Raw genomic sequence first — 9,975 nt, 5'->3', positions numbered from 1 at the left:
AAGGAAGAAAGTATATAAAGTAAAAAGCTAAGTCCTCCCTTCCTAATTATATTAACAGCATGTTTTGTGTTCTTTTAGATTTTTTAAATGTATATACTGTCATTTACTTATATGTAGATGTGTCTATTTATCTAAAATGGTATTATCAAATATTTTCCCCCCAAAAGCATATGATAGACATCCTGAGGTCACTATATCAATACTAAAGACTGTTGTTTCTTTAAAAGATGCAATGTCCTGGTCATATCCTCAGCCCCAAGAATTCAACAAAGGTGATTTGAATTGAATTCAGTTTCTAAAGTTTGCTTCCCCAGAGCCTTTATTACTTTAGATCCCATGGGTTTGGAAGCCGGGTTAGGATGGGGAAAGAGCTACTAAGAACTTGCCTGAGGGAGAGAGGCTAGCAGTGTTGTTAAAATCTTGCATGAGCCATGAGGGGAGCTGGTGCTCACATGAGCAGGTGGAGTCTGGCAGATCTTCCTCTCATAGAAAGATGGAAGGAATGTGATAGAACTAGGATAGATCCCTCCCTGCCAGGCTTAGAAACCCCCAGTTGTCTAGGGAGTTCCCTGGTAGCCTAATGGTTAAGATTCTGAGATTTCACTGCCATGGCCTGGGTTAAATCCCTGGTCAGGGAACTGAGATACTGTGAGCCATGTGGCATGGCAAAAAAAAAAAAAAAAAAAAAAAAAAGGAACAAAAAGAAACCTTCCAGTTCTCTAAAAGGCATGAGTTCTATGGTACTCATCCTTAATCAGTGTCCAGAGGTCACTAACTGACATAGGCTTTATGGGGCACAGAAAACCCATTGTTTCTGATGCTTTATTAAGAAGCCAGAAACCATGAAGCACCATGCCCTGAGGTCCTCAACACCACTACACTCACCTCCTCCCGAGACCCACTTCTGTTCGTCATGAGCCTTGGAGAGGGAATCGCTATTATAGAATGCCACCTCATCCTCTCTCCTTCCAAAGGCTGTTCTTAAAATTAGCTTAAACAGGAAATTAATAACACGGATATACTTGACCTTTGAAAAAGAAACATTAGGTTCTCTTTCTGGTAGCTGCGAAACTCAGCACTAGCCACAGAAGTGTGTGAGTCACTCAGAAAGGGCCAGGAGCTGCAGATCTCACCAATTCAAGTGAGGGGGGCAAAAGGCAAATTAAAGTGTTATCTTGTGGATGCATCAGCTTGGTTTCCCAGGTATATGGTGTGTGGAATTGCAGACTGTATTTTCCTTCTTCTCCACAGCCCCATGCAGTAGAATTGAGGCAGTAGAACTGACTCACTACAGGCTTCCACCCCTCGGCCAGAATCAGACCTCAGGGAGGAACAGGCAGTGTGGTATGTACTCAGACATCAGGATTTAGTCTCACCTGGGCCTTGGTTTGCTAGGAAATAGGCAACATCATGGATCAGTCTTTGACCAGTAAAGTGGGTGAAAGGAGATAAACCACAAAGAAAGGATCCTTCAATGGCTATCTACCCCAACTTTACCCCAGGCAGAAGTGATTTTCTACAGTTTTTGTTGGCAATTCTTTTGATATTCAAAGGAACAAAGAACAACTAACTCAATAATAATGACAAGAAACAGACAGTGGCCAATTACCCAATAACAAGGGTTAAACATATTTATAGGAGCCCTTTAAAAACTGAATTTCATAATAGGTGACAGACTTTTACTTTCAGTAGTGGCAGATAAGGACACTTGGATCAACTTATTTGTTGAGAACAATTAGAAAAGCTGGGCCAACTCATTTTTTTAAAAAAAATCCGCTTGAAGGCATTAGAGAGTGAATAAGGCAGAAAAGAATTACCAGGTTAAGATTTGGGAGAAGATAGACACCCAGAGCAGTGGAAACCCAGTGGCATGTAGGGTCACATCTGCCAATTACAGAAGAGGTGGTTGGGAGGTTGAGAAGCTAAGCAGGGCTCTGGTAGCCTTGCAGGACATGGGGAGACAGAAATTGGAGTCTATGGCTTCCCAAGGTGAGGGAGCCTAGTAAGCATCCCATAATTTGGATGATACCCCTAAATATCTATATTTTGGAAGTAAAGGTGACCAGAAGTAAACTAACTCTCAAAGAGTCTGAACCCTGGTTTCAAATCCTCTCATATCTGAGTTTGGATTGCTATGTCCCTAGTTATCATCCAGAAGCAAACATAAATCCTTTCTGAAGGAATGATAACATCACCCTAGACTTCAAATTCTTTCTACTGTTTTTCCTATCCAATTTCAGACTCTCAATCAAAAATAACCAGACACACAAGGAAAGAAAACACACATATAAAAATCCAGAGAAACAATAGACCCACAGAAACAATGGTATTATCCAGACAATGGAGGTATTAATGAAGATTTTAAAATAATCATGCTTGATATGTTCAAAGATATAAAAGATAAAATTGGGATTTTGGGCAGAGAAAAATGAAATGGAAACTGTAGAACTGAAAATTTCAGTAACTGAACTGAAGAACTCATTGGATGGGTTTAATAGAAAATTAGACATAGCTGTATAGAAAATTAATGAACTGAAAGGTCACTAAAAATATTTGGAATGATATTTTGAAGGATGAGGAAAGAACAGAAGAAGGAATAAGAGATATGGAGAATCTGTGAGAAGGTCTAACATAATGTGTAAGTGGAATCCCAAAAGTGGAGGAGAGAAATTGAGCAGAAGCAATTGCAGTGATAGTTGCTGGGAATTTGAAAAAATTGATGAAAGACATCAAGCCACAGATTCAAGAATCACTACAAACTCCAAGCAGGACTAATACAAGAGAAACCAGACCTAGGCAAATCAGAGTAAATTTGTTCAAAACATCTTCAAAGAACTGACAGAAAATCACTGCCAGTTTAGAATCCTATACTCAGTGAAAATATCCTTCAAGAATGAAGGTGATTTTTCAGCCAAAAATGGATGAGTTTGTCACATGTACTAAAGGAAATACTAAGCAGTGTTCTTTACTCATAAGGAAAATGATCACATATGGAAATAAGAGGTGTAGGAAGGAATAAAGAGGAATGGGAAGTATAAGTATGTAGGGAACATAAATAAATATTGATTATGAAGATGCTTTGTGGAATTTATAATATATATAGAATTAAAATACATGTCAGGGGCTTCCCTGGTGGCGCAGTGGTTGAGAGTCCGCCTGCTGTTGCAGGGGACACGGGTTCGTGCCCTGGTCCGGGAGGATCCCACATGCTGTGGAGCGGCTGGGCCCGTGAGCCATGGCCGCTGAGCCTGCGCGTCCGGTGCCGGCGCTCCGCAACGGGAGAGGCCGCAGCAGTGAGAGGCCTGCGTATCGCAAAATAAATAAATTAAAAAAAAAAAATACATGTCAACCATATCATATGAGATCAGAAGTGGAAGAGGGATAAAGTAGTGACCTAAGGTTCTTGTATCATCAGAAGAGAGTAAAAATACAAAATAACATTAGACTTTTTAAAATCAAAGATGTATATTATAGTCTCTCTTAGTGACTAAGAATAGTAAAAGAGTGTATAACATGATACATGCAATCACCTCCATGCATACATGCACGCACAATAGAAAAAAGATAGGACGTTCCGTCAAAATGTTAATTGTGGTTATATGTGGATAGAAACAACCTGGTTAATTTTTTCCTTGCTTGTCTATATTTAATTTTTCTTCATCTAACATGTGAAGAAGGGAGAATAAAGGGAGCCTTGTAATTTTATGACTTGTCTATTTCCCTTTTTAGCTCTTCTGAGCTAAAGCTAGATGATTAAAAGTAAAATTTGCCACTAATTTAAAGCCTGTTTTTACACTTAAAAATATAACCTGAATAACTTTCCCTGTCATTAAGTATTATTGTATAATATTTTTAATGGCTGTAGAATAGTCCATTGTATAGCTGCTCTATAATTTATTTAACCCTTTTCCTATTATTGGACACTTGGATTATTTCCAAATTTTAGAAGTAATAAAGATTTCTAATGAGCATTCCTTCATACATGTTTTTTCCTGAGGATATATTCCTAGAGGTATAATTGGGGTCAAAGGGCTGATGAAATATTAAGTTTTTTGATTCATATTACTAAGCTGCCTTTCATTAAGGCTGTATCTAGTTGCTTTATAATTGACCAGTATAAGAGTACTGAGAATATATAAATAATAGTTTTTAACAGTGTCTGTGAAAGCTTGAAGCTTGCTGTCCATGCTAGAGAATTATGCCCAACAGTGCAGGATTGTGTGGAATTCACAGAAAGGGAGTAGTCTGATGAGTTTGTGTTAGTCTGGGGAAGCTTCATGGAGGAGGTGAGGCTTGAAAGCAGGTAATTGACTGGTCCAGAGGTCAAGGAAACAGCTGATGTGAAGCAGAGGCCCGCCTGTCCCTAGTGGGGAGATGTCTCAGAGTGGCTGCAGGGGAGAAGGCACTTTGTGCTGCCGAGTGGAGCGGGAGCAGGCTGGCTTTAATGGCTGGGGATGGGGCAGCCAGCCCGTGCTGGACTGGGTAAAATGGGTGCCAGGGTCAGGGCTCTGGAGTAAGGCAAAGTCTTTTTTTTTTTTTTTTTTTGCGGTACGCGGGCCTCTCACTGTTGTGGTCTCTCCCGTTGCGGAGCACAGGCTCCAGACGCGCAGGTTCAGCAGCCATGGCTCACGGGCCCAGCCGCTCTGCGGTATGCGGGATCTTCCCGGACAGGGGCACGAACTCGCGTCCCCTGCATCGGCAGGCGGACTCTCAACCACTGCGCCACAAAGGAAGCCCTAAGGCAAAGTCTTGATGCAAGGGATGTATCCGTGTGCTCATTTGACTCCCACACTTGATGATTCCTCAGAAATGGAAAGAAATTGGGGCTTTTCTCCCTTTCATTATATTAGGGGGAAAAAAAAACCCACCAACACTGCCAATTTGCTAGATATTCTTGGAAGGATAATAAAATAAAACTTTCTTCTTTTTGCAGCAGAATGGAATTAGACTCACCTTGTTACAAATTGTGCTGCTACCAATTAAAAAGAGAGAGAAAAGAAACTCTGCTGAAACATTCTCCATTTTTCAGCTGCTTTTATTTAATCTATGTAGTTTAAATTCCCCAAGGACCTTAAACTAAATCGGCCACCAAATATTGAAAAATAAAAACAAACTGTTAATTAGAGGGATTGCAAAGAATGCTTTTCATTTGGTTTAGGGAAGTGGGGGAGTGGAGAGGATGTGGGATGGGAACCCCTTTAAAGGTGAGGCAGAAAGATGTTTAGGGCATCTTTCCTTCTCTCCAGGGATTTCAAAGTAAAGATTTGTAAAGACTCCAGGAATAGCCGAGACAGCTCTGGCTCTTGTTAAATCAGGTAGCGACCTCATTAGAGTTTGATGAAAACAGGCGGTCTCCCCGCTGGGAGAAGGTGCAAGGAAGCCTGAGTGGAGACCCGCTCAGGACCGCCCCTGAGGAGACGCCCCACGCGCGCCCGCCGGGACCCGCAGCTGGGCGTCCTGAGCCCCAGGGAATGCCCAATGACGGCTGCCAGGGCAGACCCCACTCCCAGGAGCCTGCCTAGTCAGACCCCGCCATTGCCTACACACAGTCCCCGCCTGCCTGGAAGCAGCCGCTTCTCACTGGGGCAGATCATCTGGGAACGCATCTGGCCTGGCAGAGGAAAAGGTGCCATCCCTGGGACGGCGGCGGGCAGCGGTGCCCTCTCCCTGCATGCGCCTGGGTACCGCGCGGCCGCCAGGTTTTGATCTCCACCCTGCGTGGCCTGGACTTCAGGGCCATGTCACTGAATTCAAAAGCAGGACTTTGGGAGTCAAGAAATGGAATCTTGGATTTTTAACTTTTGAGTTTTTGTTGTTTGTTAAGCTACTAAAGAGCATGAGGTGTATTGAGTGATAGTCACACTGCCCAGGTGACTATAGGTGACTTGCTTTTCCTCTTTGAACCTGTCTCCTCTCTGTAAAATGGGGCTAAAAATAAAACACAGCTCAGAAAATGTTGTGAAGATTAGGTGAGATGATGCTGTTATCCATCTAGTAGGGGCCTGGCCCAGAGGAAGTGAGGGCAAATTAGGACTTATTCACACTCCAGATTCCAGGGGAAAGGCTACCTGGGTTGGGACTTCCACTGCGGTCAGGGGTCAAGTGAAAATTACAGGCTTCTCGTTAAAAGAAAAAATATATTTCTTTAAAAAAATTATGTAGGACAGGTGAATTCCTTCTGGGCAAATATGCCCAGTATGAAGTGGGATTCAGAGGTAAGAGAAGCGTGCAGTCATCTGTAGGACTCCCAGGCCAGGTGAGTATCCAATAGAGGAAGCCAGACCCCAGAGAAATCAGAGGAGCTGGATTTGATCAGCTACTTAGTGCCCTGCTGCTCTGGTTCAGGCCTTTGTTTCCTTGATTTTCTCTGCATCAAACGTGTCTACTGTTGTGGTAATTCTGGCCTATGTGGGAAGCCTGTGAACAATTAATGTAGGCACCGAGATGGGATATATTTATTTGTCCACATGATTTCAGTCAAGGGAACTTTCCACTCCACCAAGCTCTGCACACCAGAATTTAGAAGCCTGTGCTTTAATTTTGCCTGATTCAGGGTCTAATCACTGTCCACTAGGTGACCAGCCTCTAGCATGAGTACTGCCCCTGTGCAATGGAGGTGCTGGCTCAGTCCATCAGAGTGGGTGGAAGGGGAAGGGGGTCCAGGGCTGTGACTTCTTCAGGGGGGTCACCGAGAGCCCTGATCATTTGCAGATGGACCATTGCTAAGGATGCAGTGTGGTCTTGGAGGCCATTGAGCCTCACGGGAAGGCTGCCACTTCTGGTTGGCTCCTGGGGCCTAGGCTAAGGTTCAGTTGCACCGGCAGCAACCCGGTGGTGGAGCTCACAGAGCCCCATGTGGTGTAGGCATTGCTTCTGCATGGGCAGCCTTTCCCTTCAGAAACAGGGAGGGTTTGGGGTGCAGGGCGGTAAATCATGCTTTTGAAGGTCACTCAGAAACCTCTCCTGCTCTCCAGGCAAGGCCTTCACTTTCCAGCATTTGCCAGGCTTCCTCACTCTCTCTGCATCTTTAAGATAGTCCTCTTTTGCTAAAAATATGTTAGCAACTGACATCTTGGAAAAGAATGAATGGGATGAGTCAGAGTTTGATGCTTTGCCTCTTAAAATTCACATCCAGGTTGCCAGACGTCAGGAGTGAGAATGATCCTTGACGTGGACAGTTGGCCAAGCCACCCAGAGAGAGGCCCCTCCTCATCGTCAGAGCCCTCACCATGGAGCCACATCTCCTAGCTGAGGAAACCAAGGTAATGTTCCCCTGCAGCCCACCTTCATGTGGATCCTCCCTCCCTATTTCCTCCACATCCCTAGAAATCCTAGCTGTACATCATTAGAAATGTGATACCTAAGTATTAACATTTTCAATAATGTGCTCACATTATTCCTTCAGCCCCCAAATGTGTCATTGCTGAATACTGTATAGAGCAGTATCCTTTGCTGTGTATTTACTGTGTTGGGATTTTTATTCAATTTTACCAAGTAATACATGCACATAATTAGAAACCGAACTTGTCCAAAACAATGTATGACAAAGAATAGGCTCCCTTCCTCTGCCCCTCTCCCACCCAGGCTTTTGTTGCCCCTATACAAGGAGCAACCCCAGTTACTAGTTTTCCTGTGTCCTCCCAGAGCTAGTCTACATATGTACTAGCCTGTGTGTGTGTGTGTGTGCACGCGCATGCATTTATATACACCGTATCCTTTTTGAACTTAAAGAGGTGGTACACTGTAAGCATTGTTTTTGCATATTAATTTTTTCACTCAATAGTGTATCTTGGAGTTTGTTTCATATCAGAATGATCTACCTCACTCTGTGTGCCATAATTTAACCAGTCCCCTACTGCTGAAAAACTGTGTTGTTCTCACAGTTTTTCAGCAGTAAAAGATTTTTTTAAATGTTTTTAAAGATGTTTTCTAAAAGATTAAACTGTGTTATAATCTTTTGAAATATAAAGTATAGAGAATATTCTTGTGCATAGTTCTTTGGGTACAATAGACGTATCTGTGATTATATCTGTGAGTTAAAATCCTACTCTTAGATTGCTGAGTCAAAAGGCATACGTATTTTAAATTGTGACTGTAATGTTCTACGTGTTTGTCCACCTGACAGTGCATCGGGGTAAGGGTTAAAGTATGACTAAGAGACATGTTATTAAAATAGCATTGAAAAGGGTGTTAAAGCAACTTTACACTGCATTGAAGAAGTATGGAGCTTTCCGCATGTAAACTACCCTCAGAAAGTTTCTGTTGCAAGAAAACAATAACAGCATTTATCAAATCCTTAAACTACATGTCAAGCATTGTGCTTGATACACATGATTTCATTTTACCCTTAGACTACCCCATGCAGAGTAATCTTCATCCCTCCTTTCAGGATGAGGGGACTAAAGCACAGAGAAGTTAAGTAACTCACCTACCACACTAATATGTGGCAGAACAAGGATTTGAACCCAGGCTGTGACTCCAGAGCTTGGGTCTCAACCCCCTCGCTGCCCTGCCTTATATAATAAATAACGTGGGACACAAAGACACTCAGTCTGTGTGTACCAACGCTGCAGGAGCATTCCAACAAATACCGTATGTGAACAGAGTTCAGCCTCAGTAACACAAAATAAGAACAATGCTTATCCCAGTTTTGCTCATCCTGGTGGCCAAACCTTGAATGTAATAGTTAGGTTAGGCGTACAGATTGGACCTTCCAGGTCCAAGTGTCCATATAGTGTGGGTTATAGACTCTGAGTGTGTTCTTTCATTCAGGGCTTGTGCTCTGGATCCACCTCTACCGCTCTCCACACCGCTCTGTACCTGGAAAAGCAGGCCTCCAGGGGCTGCCTGGCCCAGGCTTCCTGCCCTCTGGCTTCTGGTTTGCTTTGGCCAAAGGGAGGTACTGGCAGGAGATCAAAGGTCAGGAGTTGAGAAAGGTCAGGGTACTTATCCCCCTGGCTCCTTCCTTCCAGGCTGCAGTCTAAGGTGTCTTAAATCTTGACATCTGCTTCTTGCCTCCAGTCACTAAATCTCAGATATTGCTTCTGCAGTTCTCTTAAAGAGGTCTTTTCAAACTGAGCCGTTGATTTCTTTGGAAGACTCTGTTTCCCTCTAACATGCTCTGCAAAATTCTGGCTCTGCCAGCAGAAAGCCTCTGTCTCTCTCTAAACTGAGTGTGTGTGTCTCCATCCTCTCAAGAAGAACCAGCATTGCTCTGCACACGATGACAACAGAAGTGTTGTTTGTGGAAACTCCCTTTGCTGGAATCACTTCTTTCTTGTCACAGGGGTCGCTCGCCCTCACCTTCACTTTGTCCAGGCACAACTATCCTGTGCAAAGCCATTACCTGGCCCCTCATGAAGGCTTCTCTGGGTGTTACTCTCTAATCACTTGACAGCAGATTGTATTTTCAAAGATGGATACAGTAGTATCTCCCATCCCCCATGCTCTTCTGCAATGTGACCTTGACAGTCTTCCCATCAAGAGGTGGGGTTTTTGTCCCTCTCTCCCCCTGCTTGGATCTGAGTAAGGTGGTTGTTGTTTCCACCAATGGAGTGTGGCAGAAAGGATTCGTTGTGACTTCTGAAACAGGCTCAAAACGCCAGTTGGCTTTGATCTGGTCTTCTTGAAATGCTCACTCTTCAAAGGTCCCCTCTTGGGACCCTTCCTCTCAGAACTTAGCTAGCAGGCTGTGAGAAGCCCAAGGGCAGTAGTCCAGCCCACAGTCCCAGTTGAGCCGCCTTCCACCTATCCCAGCTCAGGTAGCAGACAAGGGAGTGAACAGCCCATATGGGAGATAGATCCTCCAGTTCCAGCAATTCCAGCCCCTTGTAGTCCAAATCTTCCCAGATGAGGCCCCAGACATGGTAGAGCAGAGAAGAACCATCCCCACTGTGGCCTTTCCAATACTTGATCCCTGGGATCCATGAGCATACTACATGGTTGTTGGTTTACACCACTAAGTTCAGGGAGGTT

The sequence above is a fragment of the Mesoplodon bidens genome (assembly GCF_964165515.1).
Source record: "Mesoplodon bidens genome assembly, chromosome: 9".
NCBI classification, from domain to species: Eukaryota; Metazoa; Chordata; class Mammalia; order Artiodactyla; family Ziphiidae; genus Mesoplodon; species Mesoplodon bidens.
This window is presented reverse-complemented; position numbering follows the sequence as displayed.